The sequence below is a fragment of the Bubalus kerabau genome, chromosome 16, assembly GCF_029407905.1.
Source record: "Bubalus kerabau isolate K-KA32 ecotype Philippines breed swamp buffalo chromosome 16, PCC_UOA_SB_1v2, whole genome shotgun sequence".
In the NCBI taxonomy this organism is placed as follows: Eukaryota; Metazoa; Chordata; class Mammalia; order Artiodactyla; family Bovidae; genus Bubalus; species Bubalus kerabau.
In genome coordinates this window covers 7,822,074-7,844,339 of record NC_073639.1, presented here as the reverse complement: position 1 = coordinate 7,844,339, position 22,266 = coordinate 7,822,074, and the positions used below count along the sequence as shown (strand labels likewise).

The 22,266-nt window shown below is 43.0% G+C and overlaps 1 long non-coding RNA gene across 4 annotated transcripts in view; it reads left to right on the top strand.

Moving 5' to 3' along the window:
• The window catches only part of LOC129629542 (uncharacterized), a 204,219-nt gene that overhangs the window by 63,909 nt on the left and 118,044 nt on the right, over window positions 1-22,266 (top strand). The window contains exon 5 of one of the 4 annotated variants that reach the window (XR_008703260.1): window positions 2,271-2,450. The exons of the other annotated variants lie outside the window; for them this stretch is intronic. This is a non-coding gene — a long non-coding RNA (uncharacterized LOC129629542). Of the gene's footprint in view, window positions 1-2,270; window positions 2,451-22,266 lie in introns of those variants that run through there. 4 annotated transcript variants of the gene reach the window in all.

Genomic DNA, 22,266 nt, shown 5'->3' with positions numbered 1-22,266 from the left:
TCCCACTCTAAGGCGGGTTGACCCCAAGAAAGTAGAGTGCCTTCAAAATTGACGTGACGGCCTTGATGACTTAAGTTTAACTTTTCAAGCTTTAGAGCTTAAATGGAAGGCTTCTTGTTTCCTGTTAAAATGTACCTACACCTGGGGGAGAAGAAAGATGTTGAGAGGAGTTGAGGAGTGCAAAAATGTTGGAATATGGCCATCTTTGATGTCGGCATCCATTAAGCCTTATCAGCTCGAATGGTGGACTGGCAAAAATCCCAATATTTTGGCTTTTATTAAATACTTGAATCCACATACAGGAATGCAAATATCTTCTCTCATGTATCTGTAATCAACTGTCAATTAAGTTCCCACATTTCTAAACGTTCCAACTCCACTCAAACCCTTCCAGCCTCACCACCGACTGATGGCAGATGACTTTACCTCCTGTTTCACCGAAGATGCCGAGGTCATCTGATAGGATGCCCCTCTGTTTTACCCCAATGCTCCTGTGCATCCCTCTCTGTTATTCTGGAGATGCAAGTGCCCTTCCTTCTTTATAAGGGTTAACCTTCAACCTATGTGTGGCTCTCACCTCTTTCTTTGCTTTTTATGATTTTGCTGGATCAGTTATCCTCTCCTTTGTGTTTCCCTTTTGTTTTCCTCTGAACGTATTCACACGACCCCTAAAGTGAGCAAACTGTACTCTGAAACCACTTCCCTGGGTGGTGGCTAACAGAACTGGCCGTCTTACCATTTACTGTAGCCTCTGCCTGAGGTCCTCACTGTTCTGTAGAGTTTGGGAGACTGAAAGCTACATTTGTCTGAATATCTTGAAGCCAGGTTTTTTTTTTTGGATGTAATTTAGGTTCAGTCAATTAGAGGTGCTGATTTGGAAAATGAAAATAAAATGAAACGTGAGGAGAGACTCACATTTCTGTTTCTTTCCCGGGAAGCCACAGTTCGCTTCTGTGGCAGCTGGTGCAGAGGCCTGCATGTCTTGCATCCAGCCTTCTGGCTGTGGAAGGGTGAGGACAGGAGGCCCGTTTTGCTGGAGTGCACTGTGGCGGACGTGGCACGCTCCTGCGCCCCGCTGCTGCAGCAGTGGCTCCCGCTTTCATCTGGGGCTTCCTGGCTATGCTGCATCTTGGTCATGGCGGGCGCAGCAGCTTCCTCAGTGGCCTGGTTTTGGGTCATGGCTTTGGGAGCCATTTCTAGAAACGTAGACTTGAATCAGTCCTTTCAGACTTCCCGTTTTCCTGGCAAGTCATTTCATAGCTTATAAAAATGCTGGCATCGCCCAAGTGGGTGTGGTTGCAGCGCTATAGCCCCCCTCCTGGGGGCCCTGTGAGGACCATGCCAAAGGGAAGGCCTCCTGAAGGACCGACCCCTGACTGCTGGTCGAGGTTGCACATCTGGCCTGGAAGAAGAGATGCCCTGACTCATAGGCATAACGGCTCAGCTATCCTAGATTCTCAAGCATTTGAAAGGAGCATGATGGGTTAATGATGACAAGGAAATCTGAGGAAGAGGTGGGTGACTAGACCTTTCCAAATAGGCAGAGCATACATACATTTGTGTCCTACTTGAATGTTTACCAGAGAGCTGCCTCGGTAAGGATGAGCTAAATAATCTGGTGGGTGAGGTGATTGGTTCTGTAGAATCCAGCCCATTTCTTTCCCCAGGGACCTCTGTCCTTGGTCAGTGAGCCCATGGATAAGGCGGCTGAAGCACCAGGCCTGGAGGTTATGCTTGGTCTTAGCAAGTGGATCCAATGCAACAAGGGGATGGGGCCAGAGCACAGCTGATTCCCCAGCCTGCCAGGAGCAAAGACCAACACCCGGCCTTGAATGTGGCATCCTTCCCACCTGGGCTCACCAGCCACTGTGGGCAGACTGATTACATCAGGCCACTTCTGTTAGAGAAGGGGCGGCATTTGTTCTTATGAAAGTATGCACTTACTCTAGGATACAAATTTGCCTTTCCTGCTTTTGCCAAAATCAAGATCTCTGAACTTTAAGACCTTATTCATCGTCACAGCAGCCCACACAGCATGACTTCTAACCAAATCACTCATCTGATAGCAATGAAGCCTGGGAATAGGATCCCTCACACAGATTACTGGTCTTCCCAATATCCTCAACACTTCGAAGCAGCTGGCCTTTTGAAGATTCATTTGTGGTGCCAGTTGGATGGAAACACCCTGCATGGTCTAGGGAATGTCCTCAAAGTGATGTATATGCTCTGATTCAGCAACTAATATATGGTGTGTTCTCTCCCATAAACAGGACCAGGAAATCAAGGAGAAGAAATGGGAGGGACTCCTTCCACTACTATCTCTGAAAGTTTGCTGCCAGAATTTTTGCTTCCCATCTCTGTGACATTGGGTTCTATTAATGTAAGAAGACTCAGTTTCCAAAGGAGGAAGGTTTCCACTGGGGGCTGCAGTAAGGGTTCTATTAAACTGGCAGATGTACTTGCCACCTTGTCCCTGGGGCTTCTCATGCCAGTGAATCAGTAAGCACTACTGTAAGGATTACTGTACTGAGGGGGGCAGGGGATTGGTGCTGATCGCTGAGGGTTGCTACTAAACAGTGGGGGCAAGGAAGACATCTGGAATTCAGGTGATCCCCTGGGGAGCCTCCTTGTACTCTCACATTCTACGATAAAAGCCAGTGGACAAGAGGACAGCTCAGTTGAGACAAAATAGGCCAGACCCTGCAGGAATGAAGCTTTGGGTCACCTCACCAGGCAAAGAGCTAGGACAGATAAGGGAATGCTCAGGGCAAAGGGAATGTGGAAGGGGGGGATAGAAGAAGTTATAAATATCAGCTAAGACCACAAGACTAGTTCAGTAAAAAGGCTTATGATTATTTTTCCTTATTTTGCTGCATATAAATTTATGTATAAACATATATATGTATAGAAATTCTTTGCCCCCTTCCAATTTCCTACAGTGTAACCTTATATCTCAGTAAAGTAATAGGACATCAAAGGGGAAGTGTGACTTAGCTAGAAGTATGAGTGTCGTCAAAAGATGGACCAAAGGGCTTTGTGTCTTTTGGGGAGAGAGGGTTAGTGTTTTACATTAGACAAGGGTGGCATAATGTTAGGTGTTAGGTAGAGGCATGCTTTTGAAATTATTTGTATTTGCAAGTTGTGTGCACACATGCTTAGTTGCTCAGTCGTGTCCAATTCTTTGCGACCCTATGAACTGTAGCCCTCCAGGTTCCTCTATTGGGATTTTCAGGGCAGAATTACTGGAATGGGTTGTCATTTCCTCCTCCAGGGGATCTTCCCAACCCAGGGGTCAAACCACTGTCTCCTGCATTGGCAGGCAGATTCTTTTGCTGCTGAGCCACCTGGGAAGCCATTTGCATGTTAGGGATAGTTAACCATGTTTGTGGGCAAGGGGAACACTGTGGTGGCTTTGTCCTGCGTCAAAATGTCCTGTGTCCACATCTGAGATGCAGAGTCACTTTGGTTTGTTCTCAACTGCAGGTTGTAATACCAATGGTCATACCAATTTACTAATTTTCCCAGAATTCATTTCCTCTGTGATTTGGTGTTAGGATGAGGCTACAGTTGACTGTAGAAGAAATATGCATGAGATTTGGAAGGCAAAAGTGAAGCACCGTGAGATCGGTGGGGACGCCAGTGGTACCTGCTTCTCCCATGCAGAGAGGCTGATCGCTGGCTCACCTTGGACCCACATTCCCCCAGCTCCTAGCAGGTCCTCCTTCAGTCTCTGGGACTGTAGGTCAGCTGTTTGCACAGCCTCATGGTGAAGGGCACCAACTCCTTCTTTAAAACAACAATGTTACAGAGATTGGAGTGGGTGAGAGAAAAGTCCATATTCCAATTTGTGTTTGCCGCTACACCACAGCCAGTCAATCCTAAAGGAAATCAACCCTGAATATTCATTGGAAGAACTGATGCTGAAGCTCTAATACTTTGGCCACCTGATGTGAAGAGTTGACTCATTGGAAAAGATCTTGATGCTGGAAAGATTGAAGGCAGGAGTAGAAAGAGATGACCTGATTGGATGTCATCAAGGACTCACTGGAGATGAGATGGTTGGATGGCAACACCAATTCAATAGACATGAGTTTGAGCAAGCTCCAGGAAGTGGTAATAGGGAAGCCTGGCATGTTGCAGTCCATGGGGTCACGAACAGCCTGAACATGCCTGAGCGACTGAAAAGCAACAACATCAGCCATCTTTTCTTTGCCTGCTAGTCTTCAGACCTGTGGCAGCTTTGGGCCTGCACCAGGTATACAGAAGCAGTAGCCTCTCAGTGGATCTTTTATGACTTCCACAATTGCACAAAGTCTATTCCTTACATTCCTATCCCTTTCTCCATATCACTCATAGTGGTCTTGCTTCTCTGTAATACAAACAGATTCTATCTTTCATCAAACCAAACCATGACCAATAAAAATTGCATGATAATGGTTCATCTTTCTACTCATTTAACCCACATGTGTTAAATGGATTAATTCACTTAAGAGTTTATTCTGTGCTTTGTCTTTATCACCAAACACTTGTTTCCTAATCCCTTGTTGTGAATTCATATCTACTGCATCCAACCAGGGTTTGTCGGACCTTGTATGAATGCAGGAACAGATGAGGTTGGTCCCTGCCCTCGAGCTTGTGGAAAAAAACCCCAGACATGTAAGTTGTAAATCTGACTTTTATTGCCACAGCTCCACTAAACTGCTCTTTGAAAGTCATTGAAGATTGATGGCTGAAGACTCTTAATTGCCAATGCATGGCTTGCTTATCCACATCCCACTTATCTTCAGAAGAAATGGGCATAAGACACTGCTAATGGTTCCCTAGAAACAGGTCTATATGAGTAAGACTCTTGTTTGCCTTGTTTTGTGCCAAGTCCTCAACACACAGCATAGTGTCTGGCATGAGGAGGTTATTGAGAAATACTTGTTGAAAAATGATTGAATATATTTGCTTCTTACTATCTGCCCTATCACTGGCTCCTGAGATGTTGTAGTCTCCTTGTCAGTCAGTTCAGTCACTCAGTCGTATCTGACTCTTTGCAACCCCATGGACTGCAGCATGCCAGGCTTCCCTGTCCATCACCAACTCCCAGAGCTTGCTCAAACTCATATACATCAAGTTGGTGATGCCATCCAACCATCTCATCCTCTGTCGGCCCCTTCTCCTGCCTTCAATCTTTCCCAGCATCAGGGTCTTTTCTAGTGAGTCAGTTCTTCGCATCAGGTGGCCAAAGTATTGGAGTTTCAGCTTCAGCATCAGTCCTTCCAATGAATATACAGGACTGAATTCCTTTAGGATACACTGGTTGGCTCTCCTTACAGTCCAAGGGAATCTTAAGAGTCTTCTCCAACACCACAGTTCAAAAGCATCAATTCTTCAGTGCTCAGCTTTCTTTATAGTCCAACTCTCACATCCATACATGACTACTGGAAAAACCATAGCTTTGACTAGACGGACCTTTGTTGGCAAAGAAATGTCTCTGCTTTTTAATATACTGTCTAGGTTGATCACAGCTTTCCCTCCAAGGAGCAAGTGTCTTTTAATTTCATGGCTGCAGTTACCATCTGCAGTGATTTTGGAGCCCTCCGAAATAAAGTCTCTCACTGTTTCCATTGTTTCCCCATCTATTTGCCATGAAGTGATGGGACCGGATGCCATGATCTTAGTTTTCTGAATGTTGAGTTTTAAGCCAACCTTTTCACTTTCTGCTTTCACTTTCATCAAGAGGCTCTTTAGTTCTCCTTTGCTTTCTGCCTTAAGGATGATGTCATCTGCATATCTGAGGTTATTGATATTTCTCCTGGCAATCCTGATTCCAGCTTGTGCTTCATCCAGCCTGACATTTCACATGATGTACACTGCATATAAGTTAAATAAGCAGGGTGACAATATACAGCCTTGATGTACTCCTTTCTCAATTTGGAACCAGTCTGTTGTTCCATGTCTAGTTCTAACTGTTGCTTCTTGACCTGCATACAGATTTCTCAGGAAGCAGGTCAGGTAGTCTGGTATTCCCATCTCTTTCAGAATTTTCCACAGTTTGTTGTGATCACACAGTCAAAGGCTTTGGCACTGTTGAAGCCTGGCTTGGAGAATTTTGAGTGTTACTTTCCTAGCATATGAGATAAGTGCAATTGTGAGGTAGTTTGAACAGTCTTTGGCATTGCCTTTCTTTGGGATTGGAATGAAAACTGACATTTTTCAGTCCTGTGGCCATTGCTGAGTTTTCCAAATGTGAAGTCAAGTGGGTCTTAGGAAACATCACTATGAATAAAGCTAGTGGAGTGATGGAATTTCAGTTGAGCTATTTCAAATCCTAAAAGAGGTCTCCTTGTATTTCTTACTAATTTCCCTGCCTTTTTCACTGGTATCTCCTCTGTAAATATAGGCCTTTCTCCACATTCATTTCCTGCTTAATTCTTCTCTCTAGATTATAATGATTTATTAAATATTTAATGGGTACGTAATATGCACTGGGAGTTGTGCTAGTTACTTGTAATCCGGCAACAGTGGACAAGTGAAGGCTGATTTTGCTCTGATTTCATCCAACAAACTTCAAATGCCATCTCCATGAAGATGAATTCCAACATGTTGGCTGCTTGTTCGGCCTTTCTTAATGGATGCCCTCAGCTCAAGTTCAATATATGCACAATAGAATTTGTCATCATTCACCAAAATATTCTTACTTATCGGTGAACCCAAATCTCACCTCTATACCTTGACACTGAGTTAAATTGCAGAGACAGAGCTTTGGGTGAAGTAGAAAAGAAGAGCTTTATTGATTTGCCAGACAAAGAGTGCCACAGTGGGCTAATGCTCTCAAAGCTGTGTGTCCAGACCTGGAGTGTATAGTGAGGAGTTTTATAGTAATGGTTCAAAGAGGAAGGTGTGATCAGCTTGTGGACTTTCTTCTGATTGGTTGATGATGAGGTAAGTGTGAGTCAGCATTATCAACCTTCTGGTTCCAACTCATCTGGAGTCTACGTGCTTGTGGGCAGCTTCCTTCTCTCACCTGATGGGAATTTCAGTATCTACAAAACAGCTCACAGATATTGTTATGTGTATCTCTTGAGTGGGAACCAGGACTTGTCCCCAGGCTGCACTATTGATTCTTGACTGCTTCTCCTTTGTCTCTGCATCGTTTCCCTTCCCTAATTAGCAACTGTTTGAACCTGCCTGTTGGAACTCAGGGAAAGGCATGGAGGCTGAATGAAGCCTAATTCCTGTAATCAAAGAAATGGGGGACACAGAAAGGCTTTGTGCCCAGGAGCCCCACAGGATTCTGCTCAGTTTCATAGGCACTCTTTATCTGGCCACCCTTTATCTTTCACAGCTCGCCGATCATTTGGTCATATTGCTTCTTTGTCATTTCTATCCCATTCACTGCTCCTGACCTAGTTTAGCCCTCACCAGCTCTCACTCCCTGAGTACTGTCAGCCGTCCAATTCTATTCCCTGGGAGGCCTCTTCATGCCCTCTTTCCCATCGTTGCAGGAGACTCTGTCTCAAAAGCATTCAGTGGCCCTGTATCTCTTGAGCACAGCACTTGAGGCTCTCCATCTTCTTTCCCTAAATCTCCTGATGGACGTTTATCCATAAATTTAACTGTTTACCACCCTGCCTGTACTTGTGGCCATTTCCTGGCACTTAGTGTGCTGAGGGCTGATGCTTGTTCCTCAGTCTGGAATGTTCTTCATTACTTCTCCAATTGAAATCCTCTTGATCAGTTGCGTTTTGGCTAACCACCACCCAAGAAATGCCCAAATTAACCCAGTTAGAAATAAGTATTTTTGTTATTCTTTGCTGGCACTTTTTCTGCCTTGCACTATGATAATTCTTTCCTTGTTTACTGCTCCTAGTAGACTGTCAGCTCCTTCAAAAGCTTTATTCATTTTTAGGTCTCTGACAGCAGCATCTAATGCAGAAATATTAGAAACATTACTGATGACAGTAGGTGCTCTACAGATATTTATTTAAGCGTATTCAGAGGTGAGAAGCAAAGCACTTTCTCTGGGAAGAAGAATGAGTATAAAGTAAGCTAAGAAGACATACCAGCAAGTGAGGCCAATCATGGTACCTAGAGACTGGAAGTGTCAGAGGCTAATTTGTATAAGGTTCAGTCAGGCAAGGTCAGGGGTGATGGGGAGTTTGTATGAGAAAGGGAATGGAGTACAGCTACAGAAGGTTTGAAATACTTTTGAGCCCAGAAGTCATTCTCATATTGGAGCTCATGGAAACTATCACTTTTTAAGAGATTCTAGTCTTAACTATGGAGAAGGCAATAGCACCCCACTCCAGTGTTCTTGCCTGGAGAATCCCAGGAATGGGGGAGCCTGGTGGGCTGCCGTCTATGGGGTCGCACAGAGTTGGATACGACTGAAGCAACTTAGCAGCAGCAGCAGTCTTAACTAGTCCTAGAATCAGCCAGTTCAACATCTATCTTTATTTCTTCTTGATGCTAGAAGCTTTCAAGCATCAATGAACAAGGTTGCTGACTTGAGAAGACATGACAAAAATTGGAAGGACTTATTAATACTTGATGCCTAACTTTCCCTTTCTCTGTAGACTTTCTCTCTGCATCTTCTCCATCAACAAAGGTGTGCAGGAGAGTGATTTGGTTATACAAAACATATATTCATTCTTTTCTAGATTCTTTCCCCATATAGGTTATTACAGAATATTGAGTAGAGTTCCTTGTGCTACATAGTAGGTCCTTTTTGGTTATCTGTCTTACATATAATAGTTTCTGTATGTTAATCCCAGGATCCTGATTTATCCCTTCCCTCACATTTCCTCTTTGGTACTTAGAAGTTTGCTTTCAAAATCTGTGAATCTGTTCTATTTTGTATATACGTCCACTTACATCATTTAAAAAATTAGATTCCATATATGAGTGATGTCATATATTTGTCTTTCACTGTATGACTTACTTTACTTAGTAGGATCATCTCTAGGTCCATTCATGTTGCTGCAAATGGCATGGTTTCATTCTTTTTTATGGCTGAGTAATATTCCATTGTATATATGAACCACATCTTCTTCATCCATTCCTCCATCAGTGGATATTTAGGTTGCTTCCATGTCTTGGCTATTGTAAATAGAGCTTCAGTGAACATCAGGGGACAAGTGGCTTTCTGAATTATGTTTTTCTCCAGATATATGCCCAGGAGTGGGATTGCTGGATCATATGGTAGATCTATTTTTAGCTTGGTAAGGAACATCCACACTATTCTCCATAGTGGTCATACCAATTTACATTCCCACCAACAAAGTAGGTGGGTTCCAGAAGTCAAGAATCTTAAGTGTTATTATCTTCTAAAGGTCATGCATTTAGCTGAATATTATCTCCTTTTCTGTCTGCACACATACATGCATACACACAGAAGACTTGAGCCGATGAGCATGGGTCTAAATTGTGTTGTGCAGCATCTGTGGAAAAGTACACTTGCCAAAGTGTTCATTCAGGACCCAGTGACTCAGTGAGGAGTGGCTTTCCCGGGCTTGTATACATGTTCAGGCCTCTTTGATCTGGTGACTCTGTCATTCTGAAAAACTTAAGTTTTTTCCAAAACAGAAGAAAAATGCAGTTTACTTTATAGAGCAGAGGGTGAAGCAAGTTACTTATGAGTTGTTGCAAAATACCACAAGGAATAGCAGCCCAGGAAGGACAGGGTGACTATGGGCAACCTGTTGACAACTTCTGAACAAATTGGAAAAGTGTGTTCCAGCAAGACTTGGGACTGACAAAGGGCAAAACCACATCCTTCACAGAAAATATTAAACTTGGGTACCAAAGAGATTTCATTTCCTCATCGAGTCATCAGGATTTCAGAGCTTCCAACCCAAATGATTGTGGTGAAATGTTTGGTGCTGGAAGACATATTATTTGTATTCCAGTCTGCTCATCATGGGGTGGGGATGGGGCTACTGCACTTTAATTTAATTTAATTATTAGCACTAGTTGATCTTTGCAAAGGAAGGCAATTTTTACTGTACCTATTGTAAAGGGCATTCTGTGGTCCTTTTTTTTTTTTTTAATAACAAATGATTCTGAACAAAGTTTACCTACAGCACGACAGGTAATATGCCCACACCACCATTTCAGAGATCTCTGCACTTGGTGATAAAGGTTTGGATATCCAGTAGGGATGGGGGCTTCTCAGGCTCAGTGGTAAAAATCTGCCTGCCAATTCAGGAGAGGTGGGTTCAATCCTTAGGTGGGGAAGATCCCCTGAAGTAGGAAATGGCAACACACTCCAGTATTCTTGCCTGGGAAATCCCATGGACAGTGGCAATTGGCAGGGCTACAGTCCATGGTGTCACAAAGGGTTGGACATGACTGAGCATTCACACATCCAGTTGGGATATTCCATTTTTTGTCCAGAGTCTGTGGTAGAATCTACTTGTGTTTTGTGTTGGGGTCTGCTGCAGTTAGCTACTTGGATTTGAGGTCTGAGATCACACATACACACACACGCACACACACACACAACGTGCTGAGACACAGAGTCACTTTGATCTGGTCTCAACTGCAGGTTGTAATCCTCTGCAGCAGGACTCAGCCCTGAGTGATATCTAGTCTGGTTCCCTGAAACCTATGTCCTTCCCTAGAGACATTGGTAAGAACACTTCATATATTTTCACCCATAATCTAGAATGATTATTCACTTGAATCACGTTTTGGGTCCCCATGGCGCTCTTGGTAAAGAATCTGCCTACCAACACAGGAGACATGAGATCCAGATTCAATCGTGGGTCAGGAAGATCCCCTGGAGGAGGAAATGGCAACCCACTCCAGTATTCTTGCCTGGGAAATCCCGTGGATAGAGGAACCAGGTGGGCTACTGTCCATGGGGTCGCAAAGCGCGAACACGACTGAAGAGAATTAGCACTCATACATCTAGAAGAAATGGATTGTTCTTAAAGATAACTAAGAAGAAAGCATTAACTCATATTGGTATGTTTGTCTATTTGACAACCTAAGGACTCTGATTCATGTTTCAGTATTAACTCCACTCTGACAAACAGCCAACGGTCAACATTGTCTTCATTTCAGTGAGGAAACTAGATGCTCAGAAACGTAAGCACCTTCCTCCATAGCCAGACCTGGCCCTTCAGCCTGTGGAAGGGGTTGGCCTATAGGTCTTACTTCTTTAATCATGTACTATGTACCCTCTCTCTCCTTCAGTCCATTCTCCACAAACTGTGCTGTGCTTAGTCGCTCAGTCGTGTCCGACTCTCTGCTACCCCTTGGACTATAGCCCGCCAGGCTCCTCTGTCCATGGGGTTTCCCAGGCAAGAATACTGGAGTGTGTGGCCTATACCTTCTTCAGGGGAACTTCCTGACCCAGGAATCAAACAGAGGTCTCCTGCATTGCAGGTGGATTCCACCCGCTTTAGCCGGATTACAAGCAGAAAACTGGAGTTTGAGAAATACCCCACAACTCCCAATCAAAACCTTGTGCTTTTTGGCACATCTGATTCTCACAGAGGGAAAACAGCATTCCAATAGCATCTCCAGGCCAAAATGAACTGCTAAATAGAATGAGAGTATTTCTATTTACTTTTTTTGGTGCCTGTAATGTCAAACTTGAGAATTTTATATAAAAGCTTTGAGAAAGAAAGAACCAGTATACTAAATGTGCTGAACATTGGCTAGTAATGTCACCAATGAATCCCTCTGTTGAAAAGGAGTATGAAGAAGGCACTGGGCTGATTGTGTGAGTCACTGAGCCATGAGAGAAAGAGAAGAGAGAAATAAGGTAAAAACTCATTTTTATGTGTTTTGTTTTTTTCCCCAATCTTGGCAAAAGCCATGGTTAGCTGTGCCCTGGGCCTGTCTTAAATTGTAGGAAGAAGGTTTTATGGGGATCACTTTCTGATTGTCGAGAGTGAACGTCTGTCCCTTGAGATGTTGTGTGAAATCAGGGGGTCTCCTTTCTTTGGCTCTAGTCTCTCACATCTCCCTGCTCACTTGGGGCGACTTGTGGGCAACCTCTGTGTCCAAAGAGCTAACAGACTCTGGGGTAAAGGGGAGGCAGACTTCATACTTCTTCCTGGGGTTTGTGAACAACCAATTTGATTTCTAATTTGTAAGTGTCTTCACTCAGTTCATGAATAAAGCCAGTTTTTTCTTATTTTAAAGATGTTTCATTCATTTTGATAACAGTAGAAAATCGTTTGCCATGTGGCACTGAACTTACCTTTTCTGGGTTTTAGTTTCTCAACCGTAAAAGAAGGATTTCACTTTTTTTTCTCCACCTTGCTAGAGTACATGGATGTCCTTTTACTATATTGCTAATCCAAACAATCCACGCAATGTGCCAGCAAATGTGGAACACTCAGCAGTGGCCTCAGGACTGGAAAACGTCAGTTTTCATTCCAATCCCAAAGAAAGGCAATGCGAAAGAGTGCTCAAACTACCACACAATTGCACTCATCTCAATGCTAGTAAAATAATGCTCAAAATTCTCCAAGCCAGGCTTCAGCAATACGTGAACCGTGAACTTCCTGATGTTCAAGCTGGTTTTAGAAAAGGCAGAGGAACCAGAGATCAAATTGCCAACATCCGCTGTATCATGGAAAAAGCAGGAGAGTTCCAGAAAAACATGTATCTCTGTTTTATTGACTATGCCAAAGCCTTTGACTGTGTGGATCACAATAAACTGTGGAAAATTCTGAAAGAGATGGGAATACCAGACCACCTGATCTGCCTCTTGAGAAATCTGTATGCAGGTCAGGAAGCAACAGTTAGACCTGGACAAGGAACAACAGACTGGTTCCAAATAGGAAAAGGAGTATGTCAAGGCTGTATATTGTCACCCTGCTTATTTAACTTATATGCAGAGTACATCACGAGAAATGCTGGACTGGAAGAAGCACAAGCTGGAATCAAGATTGCCGGGAGAAATACCAATAACCTCAGATATGCAGATGACACCACCCTTATGGCAGAAAGTGAAGAGGAACTCAAAAGCCTCTTGATGAAAGTGAAAGTGGAGAGTGAAAAAGTTGGCTTAAAGCTCAACATTCAGAAAACTAAGATCATGGCGTCCGGTCCCATCACTTCATGGGAAATAGATGGTGAAACAGTGGAAACAGTGTCAGACTTTATTTTTTTGGGCTCCAAAATCACTGCAGATGGTGACTGCAGCCATGAAATTAAAAGACGCTTACTCCTTGGAAGGAAAGTTATGACCAACCCAGATAGCACATTCAAAAGCAGAGACATTACTTTGCCAACAAAGGTCCATCTAGTCAAGGCTATGGTTTTTCCTGTGGTCATGTATGGATGTGAGAGTTGGACTGTGAAGAAAACTGAGCGCTGAAGAATTGATGCTTTTGAACGGTGTGTTGGAGAAGACTGTTGAGAGTCCCTTGGACTGCAAGGAGATCCAACCAGTCCATTCTGAAGGAGATCAGCCCTGGGATTTCTTTGGAAGGAATGATGCTAAAGCTGAAACTCCAGTACTTTGGCCACCTCATGCGAAGAGTTGACTCATTGGAAAAGACTCTGATGCTGGGAGGGATTGGGGGCAGGAGGAGAAGGGGACGACAGAGGATGAGATGGCTGGATGGCATCACCGACTCGATGGACGTGAGTCTGAGTGAACTCCAGGAGTTGGTGATGGACAGGGAGGCCTGGCGTGCTGCGATTCATGGGGTTGCAAAGAGTCGGACACGACTGAGCGACTGAACTGAACTGAACTGAATCCAAACAAATGAGCATATTTTCTCTTGTAAACAGGCAGGGTGATTCTGCTGCTTCTTTGTTCCAATCTCAAGCCCTGGGCTGTTGGTTTGGAGCTTACTTCTAACTCACTCACTGTCTTTAAGTGAGTTTTAATGGTATGTCTGTATGTATGAGTGTATATATTTTTCTCGTTATTCATCCCTTTATGAGCAATACTTAATAGTTTCTAAGAAGTGTTGGAGGGAGTCTTGAGATGCTCCTAAAATTCTGCATGATTTTCAGACCAAAGGCAGTAAAGTTTGGTTATTTTTAGCAGCCTGCAAATCAGGACCATGCTCTTGATGGCAACTGCTTTTGGAGGGGGAACAACAGAATGAGCTATTTCTCGGTGGTTTTATTTTTTTCCCCCCAGCTTGAGAGGTTTAAGGGAGTGTTACATTTGGTCCTTGAAGAGTACCATGTGAGCTCTCCCTGGTGACTGACAGGGCCCTCGCGAGCCTGGGGTGTGCTGCGGGTCTGCTGTCTGTCCACGCTGCCTTCCTCCTTCCCTACAGATGTTAGGGCCTGAGCTTTTTCTTTTGCTCTGGACTGGAATGCTCTGTCCTCAGATTTCTTTGGCTGCCTCTTGCTTGTCATTTGAAAGAGGCAAATGACAAGATTTGCCTCTGCTTAGATGTCATCTGCTCAGAGAGGGTTTCAGTGGCCGCTGGTTTCAGCCCCTGCCCAGGCTTTGTCTGCCCGCATAAGCTGATCTCACTCATTTCCTTGACTGGCTGTTCATTGTCTGCCTCTCCCTGGTAGGATGTTATTTCCTTGAGAGCACAAAATTTATTTTGGTTACTACCATATTCAACAAACGTTTACTTAGGGACAGATGAGTGAATACTCTGTGCCATTGCTGTCCAATTCAACTTTCTGCAAGGAAGAAAATGTTGCATAATTTGCACTACCCAGTATGGCAGCCACAAATTCACATGTGCCTGTTACCCACCTGAAATGTGGCTTCTGAGAAACTGAATTTTAAGTTTTGCTTAATTTTAATTTAAATTTTAACTCTTCACATGTGGCTAGTGGTTACCATATCGGACAGTGCAGTTTTATTCCTTCTTTGGTACTTGAGTGATCAAATAAATAGCAAGATGTCAATAGTGATGTTAACAGCAAGAGCACTAGCAATGTTTGGAGTGTTTTTCTTTATGATGTTTTCTCTTTTTAATCCTTTAATGGGATCAGTGGAGTAGAATGACATCATGCAGGAAACCCACACAAACCTGTATTTTGAAATTCAGTTTTTAGCATCCGTCAGTGGGAGCTGCAGAGAAAGTTATATTCGCTGCCCTATGTTTTTCTGGATGGGTCTCTTTATTATGTGTTTTCCTTCTGTTAATAACCTATTAGTAAGTTGTGTGGAGCTATCTATCTTACAGCTTCTTAAAAGATAGGATATCGAGTGATTTTAAATAGAAAATGCCCAAATGCATGAGTGAGCTTAAAAAACTGCATCTTTTCAGAGAGAGACATTCACTGTTTCGTGGAACTCTTACTTCAAGGTGCAATTTATTCAGGGAGAGCAAGGAGAACCCACACCCCATTTATAGTTAAGGCAGAACAAAGCTCTTTTGTAAGGAAATTGTTTATGTACTCTCAACACTTTCAAGGCATCATTTGGGGTATATTACCTCACAGGTGATTTACATTTTCTGTTTAGTATCACTTCTTTTCCTCAGTCTGTGAAAGGAGGTTGAATGGAGAATTTTTTCCAGGTTTGCAGCTTTCCACTGTTTAAGCTGGAGAAATACTCCATGTATTTGGAAGTGTGCTGCTAGGGGAATAACAGTTTTAAGACTGCAGACTTGTCTATCGTTTATCATCATTATATGGTGTCTGTCAACAGAAAACCATTTCCCAGAATTCCATAAGGAGTTGCTCCATATAGAAGCATGGAGTCTTGTGACAAGGAAAAGCATTGCAGTGAAGAGTAATAGGAAAAGGGGTGGGGGATAAACAGAAGCTTTTAGAGCTAATTCATGGCTGGCGTCATCTCCATTAGCATTGGGACTGTTTGACGTTGAGTTCAGAGAACATGACCAGGGCTGGTTTCCATCTGTCATGGTGATTAATGGGAGTATTGTTAGGTAATAATAGTTTAATAACATAGCTGGAGCCAAAGAGGCACACAAAATGTGTACATGTAATTCTAAAACCAAGAGAACTGTGGATAAAACCACAAGAGCCAGCAAATTGAGGTCCTGGTCTCAGCTCTACCACTAAGCAAAGGGCAGCTGGGAGAAACTCTTCTTAAAGTTGAGGAGGGTTAAAATAGTCTGCTATTGGGATGAAGAGACCAGCTTTAGTTCTGAGGAAGGAGAGCATCTTGGTGAGTTTCGTGTACCTGTATCTCAAGGACTAAAAATTTTGTTACAACATAATTCTTCTGATAAATAAGAGTTGGTTGGGATAACACAGAGGGAAAGAGACATTTCCTTATGTTGATAGACTGGATTTGTCTCTTCCAAAAATTACCTAGATTACTTTATATGATATGATCCCATACCCAACTCAATGACTATCTACCATTGATATGAAACCTAAATAGTCAAAATTGTCTGAGTCTGCAAGAGGGAAAATCTGGTTAACTTGTAACAACACATTTCAATGAAGTTGTCTTTTCTCTTAGATGGCAGCTAGAGACCCAACAAGATCCCCATACACTCAGAGCCCAGACAATAAGGGCTTTTACTCTAGACTGTTGCAACTTTTCAAGGTAGAAATCACTTTCCATACAGAAAATTGGCAACAAGAGACTATTTACATGTTGGTTTTCCTTCCTGACAAGAAAAGAGACATCTGACCTAACGAGGTTCTGTCCAAGTTTTACTTAAAAACTTTCCACCAAATGGATCTCAGCATGAATAGAAAAAGCTTTCAGAAAGGAGGGGTCTTATGGGCGACGGGAGGACAGGAGCTGGCCACAAGCCCTTCTGGACGGTGACGCACTTTGACCCTGTGGTTATTGCTCAGTGCTTAGTTCATCATGGTGTTAAGACAACTTGAACCCCATCGGGAGAGAGGCAGGCTAGGATGCTCTGAAGCTAACAAAAGATGCTTGAATGGAAGTAAAGGATTGCAATCCAGGAGAAGTAATGAGAGCTTTGGGAACTTATTTTTGTCCTCAGTGGTTTAGACTATATTTCTTTCCCGGCTTCAAACGGATATCCTGCGACTCAAGGAACTAGAGCAAAGTTTAAATGTTCCAGGCTAGGTATAGGTTTATTACATGTTTGGAGAGATGACGGATGCTCTTTGTCATCTCCGCCTGAGCCCAAGCAAGTGGCTATTTGAGAATGGTAGAGGGATCATTTCTGCTGACCGAATCTGGGGATGGGTGATGCTGGGTGTCTGCTGTGAAGACTTCTATTTAGGGCTGGTCTCAGCTGGCCTGTGTCTACACTGCCTTGAGGGTGGGAGTTTGGTGGGAGTACATTTTCTTCTTCTGCACCTAACCAAGGGAAGGAGTTCTGATCAAAATACATCAAGGTCAAGGCTATTTCTTGGTCCACAGGACATGGCTGTGGAGATTTAGTGTAATTAGACGAGTTCAAGGTCTGGACTTGTGCAGTGGCTCATTTTGGACTTTCCCTTCCTGGGAAGCTTAGCATGCCCTAGAGAGGCTTGAGGTGGGGAGTCAGACCAACCTAGGCCCAGTAGGGAAACTCTTGTTTTCCCTTCATTTCCCTTGGACATTTTCTTCAACTAAGCTTTGCTTGTCATCAGTGATAAGATGAAGAAAAGCCTTCAGTGTGGGCTGGGGATCAGCTTTGACTTGAACAGAAGAACTATCCTGGGGTATGGAGCAGAGGCCTCTGGGTAATGAGTACCTTGACCTGGTATTCCCTTCTGAACATGCATTGCTCTTGGAAACAAGGAATGAGGTGGCTGGGTTGAAGGACCATGACTCCCCAGCCATCCCCCAATTTTAACTTAACAAGACATGATTTATAAAGTAAACACTTCCAGTGTCTATTTTGAGATTGCCCATATTGCACCAGCCAACTGCATCATATCCTTTACTCCAAGATGCAGGGACACAGATGGATCTGTCTGGGATCTTAGACCCCTAAACTGTGAGAGGCTAACATGACATTCTTAGGGTAGTCAGGTCAGAAGGATGGGCACTTTCTCTCTCTCCTGTTAACTCTCTTTTGTCAGATGATTAAGCTGTGAATCGCCTTATACTGCCTGGAGTAGTGCAATGAGCACTAGCCCGGATCTCAGATGCTGTCTCACCTCCCGGTCCTCTCTGATCAAAGTGCACAGCCATCCAGGGCTTTTCATTCCAAACTGACGGGCTTGGAGAGGAACACCTCCACCCTCCCTGCCCCCAATAATGTGCTGAGATAACCACGTGGAGAACGGAGGCAATTCCGACAGAAGGTGTGACCAAAGACTCTTCTGCTTGAAATAACAAACATTAGAGTGCTCACACACTCACCTCTCTAATAGTTTAGTTGAAAAAGTTAAGGTTTAGACTCCTTATTAATTAAGTCATTGCAAGTTTCCTATTTGCTGTTAGTTGAGGGAAAGGCAACTAATATATTTTTCTAATATATAAAGGCAAATTTTGGTATGTTCTTATTTTATATTGTTTGTTTATTTATTTTTGCTGAAGTATAGTTGATTTACAATATTATATGTTTCAGTTATACAACATAGTTATACAGTTTCAGTTATATGTTTCAGTTATACAGTTTCAGGTATACAACAATAAGCAAGATTAAAAGACACCCCTCAGAATGGGAGAGCATAATTGTTAGTCTTCATATTAAGTGTCTGTTCACTGGTATTTATCCCCCACTTCCCTGTGTCCCCGACACCTGTTCTCATTACTGTGGTCTTACATTCGGCTCTCAGAGAGCTGGTGAGAGTGTGTGCTGAAGGACTCTGGGTCTGATCTCTGTACAGCCCTGTTCTCTGGCCAGAGTGTATGCCCTTTCTCCACCAGGGGTCACAAGTGAGTCCAGGGGAATGTGGCTGGCTCTACACAAATCCACGGCCGCTGTTGGAAACGACAGTTTGAAGTGGGCTTCCTCCTTCTTACAATGGATCAGCAATAATGAAATCCCTGTTGTCAGGCTAAGAAAATAGTGTTTGCCAGCAGAAGTCATCTTGGCAGCCCCCAGTGGGAGTCCCATGCAGGGAGTCAGCGGGGGAAGCAGAGTGAGGCAGTGTCTCTTTGTTCCATTGCCTGATTCCCTGCAGACCCACCCTGATTTTTATCCTGGGTGCTGCACAGAGACAATGTTTCATGGCTAGTTTACTGAGCTGATGATTTCCGAACCCCAGATACTCTTACAGAGGAATCTGCTAGCTAGCCAGTGTAGCAGCGCCAGAAAAAAGAGGTCCAGATGAGACCTCTGTTTACACTTACGATGTATTCTTTTACTTTGCACCACTGCAATTTCTTGACTGAAGAAATTCTCTCTTATTTGTATGTGATACCATGAAACTGAGTTTTCAGGTTTCCAGGGCTTTCTTTTTTTCTGGGCAGGAGTTTCCTCAGACTTTGCATCTAAGATTTTCTTCAGTGAGAAATTGGTAGGAGAGCCTGTCAGGGGGCACGGGTTCTGGTACTCTACCATTAAAATCTTTCCCAGAGAGAGAGACGTAACAAGCCCAAATTAGAGAATATGGTGAGGTATTTTTAAAGCTGTGAAAGTCTAGAGGTATGTGATTAGAAAAAACTTCCCCTCCTTTATATATATATATATATATATATATATATATATATATATATATATATTTTTTTTTTTTTAGTTTTAGCCCAGCCACTATTAAATTTTCCTTAGGTCAAATTGCCCTCTCTTAAAGCAATTTTAACTGAAGCAGAGAACTGAGGTAACCATTTTGTCCTTAACAGAAACATTTTTTTTTTTTTTGAGCCTTAGAATTTTACCTTCCTATAACCCAGTGACTTTGTGTGCAGAGTTCATGGAAATTAGTGTGAATACTTTGCTAAGAAGTTTTCAAACCCCACTTTTGTTCATTTTTGTTGTTGATCATATACTCCAGTTGCTGTTATGCAAAACAGAGACACACCATAAAACATACAGTGTAGATAACCTGGCTGAGTGCACGTGCTTTTTAAAACTTTAATAAGCAGAGAGTTTTATGTTTTGTTTGTCTTTGCATTCTCTGTGGAAAAAACCCCCAAACTTCAAACCTTGGCCTGGTCACCATCGCCCTCAGTCAGATCTGCTGAGAATCTGGGCTGCACCTTTTTCACTGCTGAAGCTTTTTATAACCTGGCTAGGCATTAGGCAGCTTTTAAATTTGGCAGGTCTCTGGGTTCCATTAAGAACTCATTTAAATCGTTTCTCACTTGAGCCTGAATTTTAACTAAGCCCTGGTGGATTTCAATTAGGATTGTTACAAAATGAGATGAGGATGGAAATTAGATTAATGTGAAGAAACAATGGAAGAGATAGCATATCAGATAATTTACGACTCATATGTTAAGATTTTATTGTAGTCATCAAATTGCTACTAATATAGAAATGGATTGTTAACCTGATAAATTATGTCACAGATGATGAAATTAGGGCAGACTTTGGAAAACTCTAGTAACAATAAAAACACACATAGTTTTGTGGCTCTGAAACAAATTGCCTGCATGCCCTGAAGCCAGGTCTAGTTGAAATAACTAAGCTAATTAGATAAGAAATAATGAGTGAAAATAAATATAAAGATCTAGGTAAGGTGAAGAAAAGCCATACATAACAACTGGTATGTGATATTTGTATGAAATTCTCCTTTTAAGGTATGTGGGAAAGGAAATTGCAAATTAAATCTGGTGCTACATACACCAAGGCCGAAGTTTGCAAAGTTTCCACAAAACATTCACTTTCCTCAGTCGCTTCCCCTCACTCCCAAGCACAAAGCCAGGGCTGTTCATCATCTTGGAGCAGGGTCCTGCCAAAAGTAGGGCATTAATTAGATCCTGCTTGACAGCTGTTTTCAGAAAAATAATGACTGATTATTAATGTATACTTTTCTAGTGGAACACTTACAATTTAAAACTGAGTGGCCTTGGATTGAGTATGACTATCTAACCCAAAGGTCAGGTGTGCTGAAATTTTGCTGGAATAGCACTTCAGATCTAGCCAGTTGGAGGTGGCAGTAGGGTATAGTAGTAGGCTTCTCTAGGGAGGAGCCTGACATCTGGGATAGATGGGATTTCAACCAGGGAATGGAAGTGGGAAAAGGACGCCCCAGGCTGAGGAAGTGCGTGAGCAAAGCATGAAGGTGGGAAAGTTCAAGACAGTGGGGAAAGCCATGGCCTTCCACAGGGCTGGCATGGAAGCTACAGTGGAGCGTGAGACCCACTGGGATTTTATTTTTTATTAAGTGATGGTGGGAGGACTCATTGACTCATTTCGGAGCTGGTGCACATCTGAAATGTGCTTCCAGAAGAATCCCTATGCAGAACAAACCAGATTTCCGGGACAAGAATGGTTGGGACATCCAGAAAAGGACCCTGATGACACCACAGCCGCTCCTTCAGATGTTCTGTAGTGAGGAGGAGCCGGATGCTGGTATCTATCATAACGATATCACTTACATGTGGAAACTAATAAAAATGATACAGATGGACTTATTTACAAAACGGAAACAGACTCTCATCTCGAAATCAAACTCATGGACACCAAAGAGGAAATATGGGGGGAAGTAATGAATTGGGAGATTGGGATTAACATAGTTTTGTATTCTAGTTTAGTTACAGATGAATAATTAGAAAACCAGATCTAGATAGTTTTGAGAAAGCTAAAAAAAAGAAAAACTTTGTCTAAAACTTGGTTTAAAATGCATTCGGTTTTAGGGCCAGGAAATTACAATGGTTTCTTCTAGTTTTAGATTCATGATATTATTTGAGTTTTTACTCGGATTGGAGAGAAAATAGACGTGATGGATGTTTGCTGTTATGACTAAGTCATGTGTTGCCTGAGGGGCTGGACAAGTGTAAAAGTAAAATTAAATTTCTCGTGATTGCCTGTGACACTGGGGGATAGAGATGTTTTTACAAGGGACAGTCCCACAGCCAAGCACAGGAGGGCAGGGAGACGCTAACACGTGTGGTCTGACACCACAGACAACTGTTCTCCTTTGGGACAAAGAGGACAGTTAGCCGTTGTCCCACATGGGGAATTCAAGAAATCTGTGCAGCGTATATTTTTCTAACTCCTCTGAGGACTACTAGGAAGAGAGGGGCCTTGTTTAGGAAAACACCCAGGCTTGGATGCTTGGGTCAGAGATACCATTCTTCCATGTGACCTTCTCAAAACTGTTAAATGAGACTACTTGAAATTATCTTGATCCCAGACACTCCTCTCACCCCTTAGCATGATTGAGCAGGCTTCTTTTCCCTTTCTGACCAAAGTGACTGTTTTGAGGGTCTCCTGATGGCTGTAGGGGAGCATTGTCACTTTACGTCTTCTTTGTATGAGTTGAGCCTTTTCCAGAATATTCTACAAATATGGGGCTGGGAGGAGAGCAGTGCTGTTTGCGGTTGGATTTCTC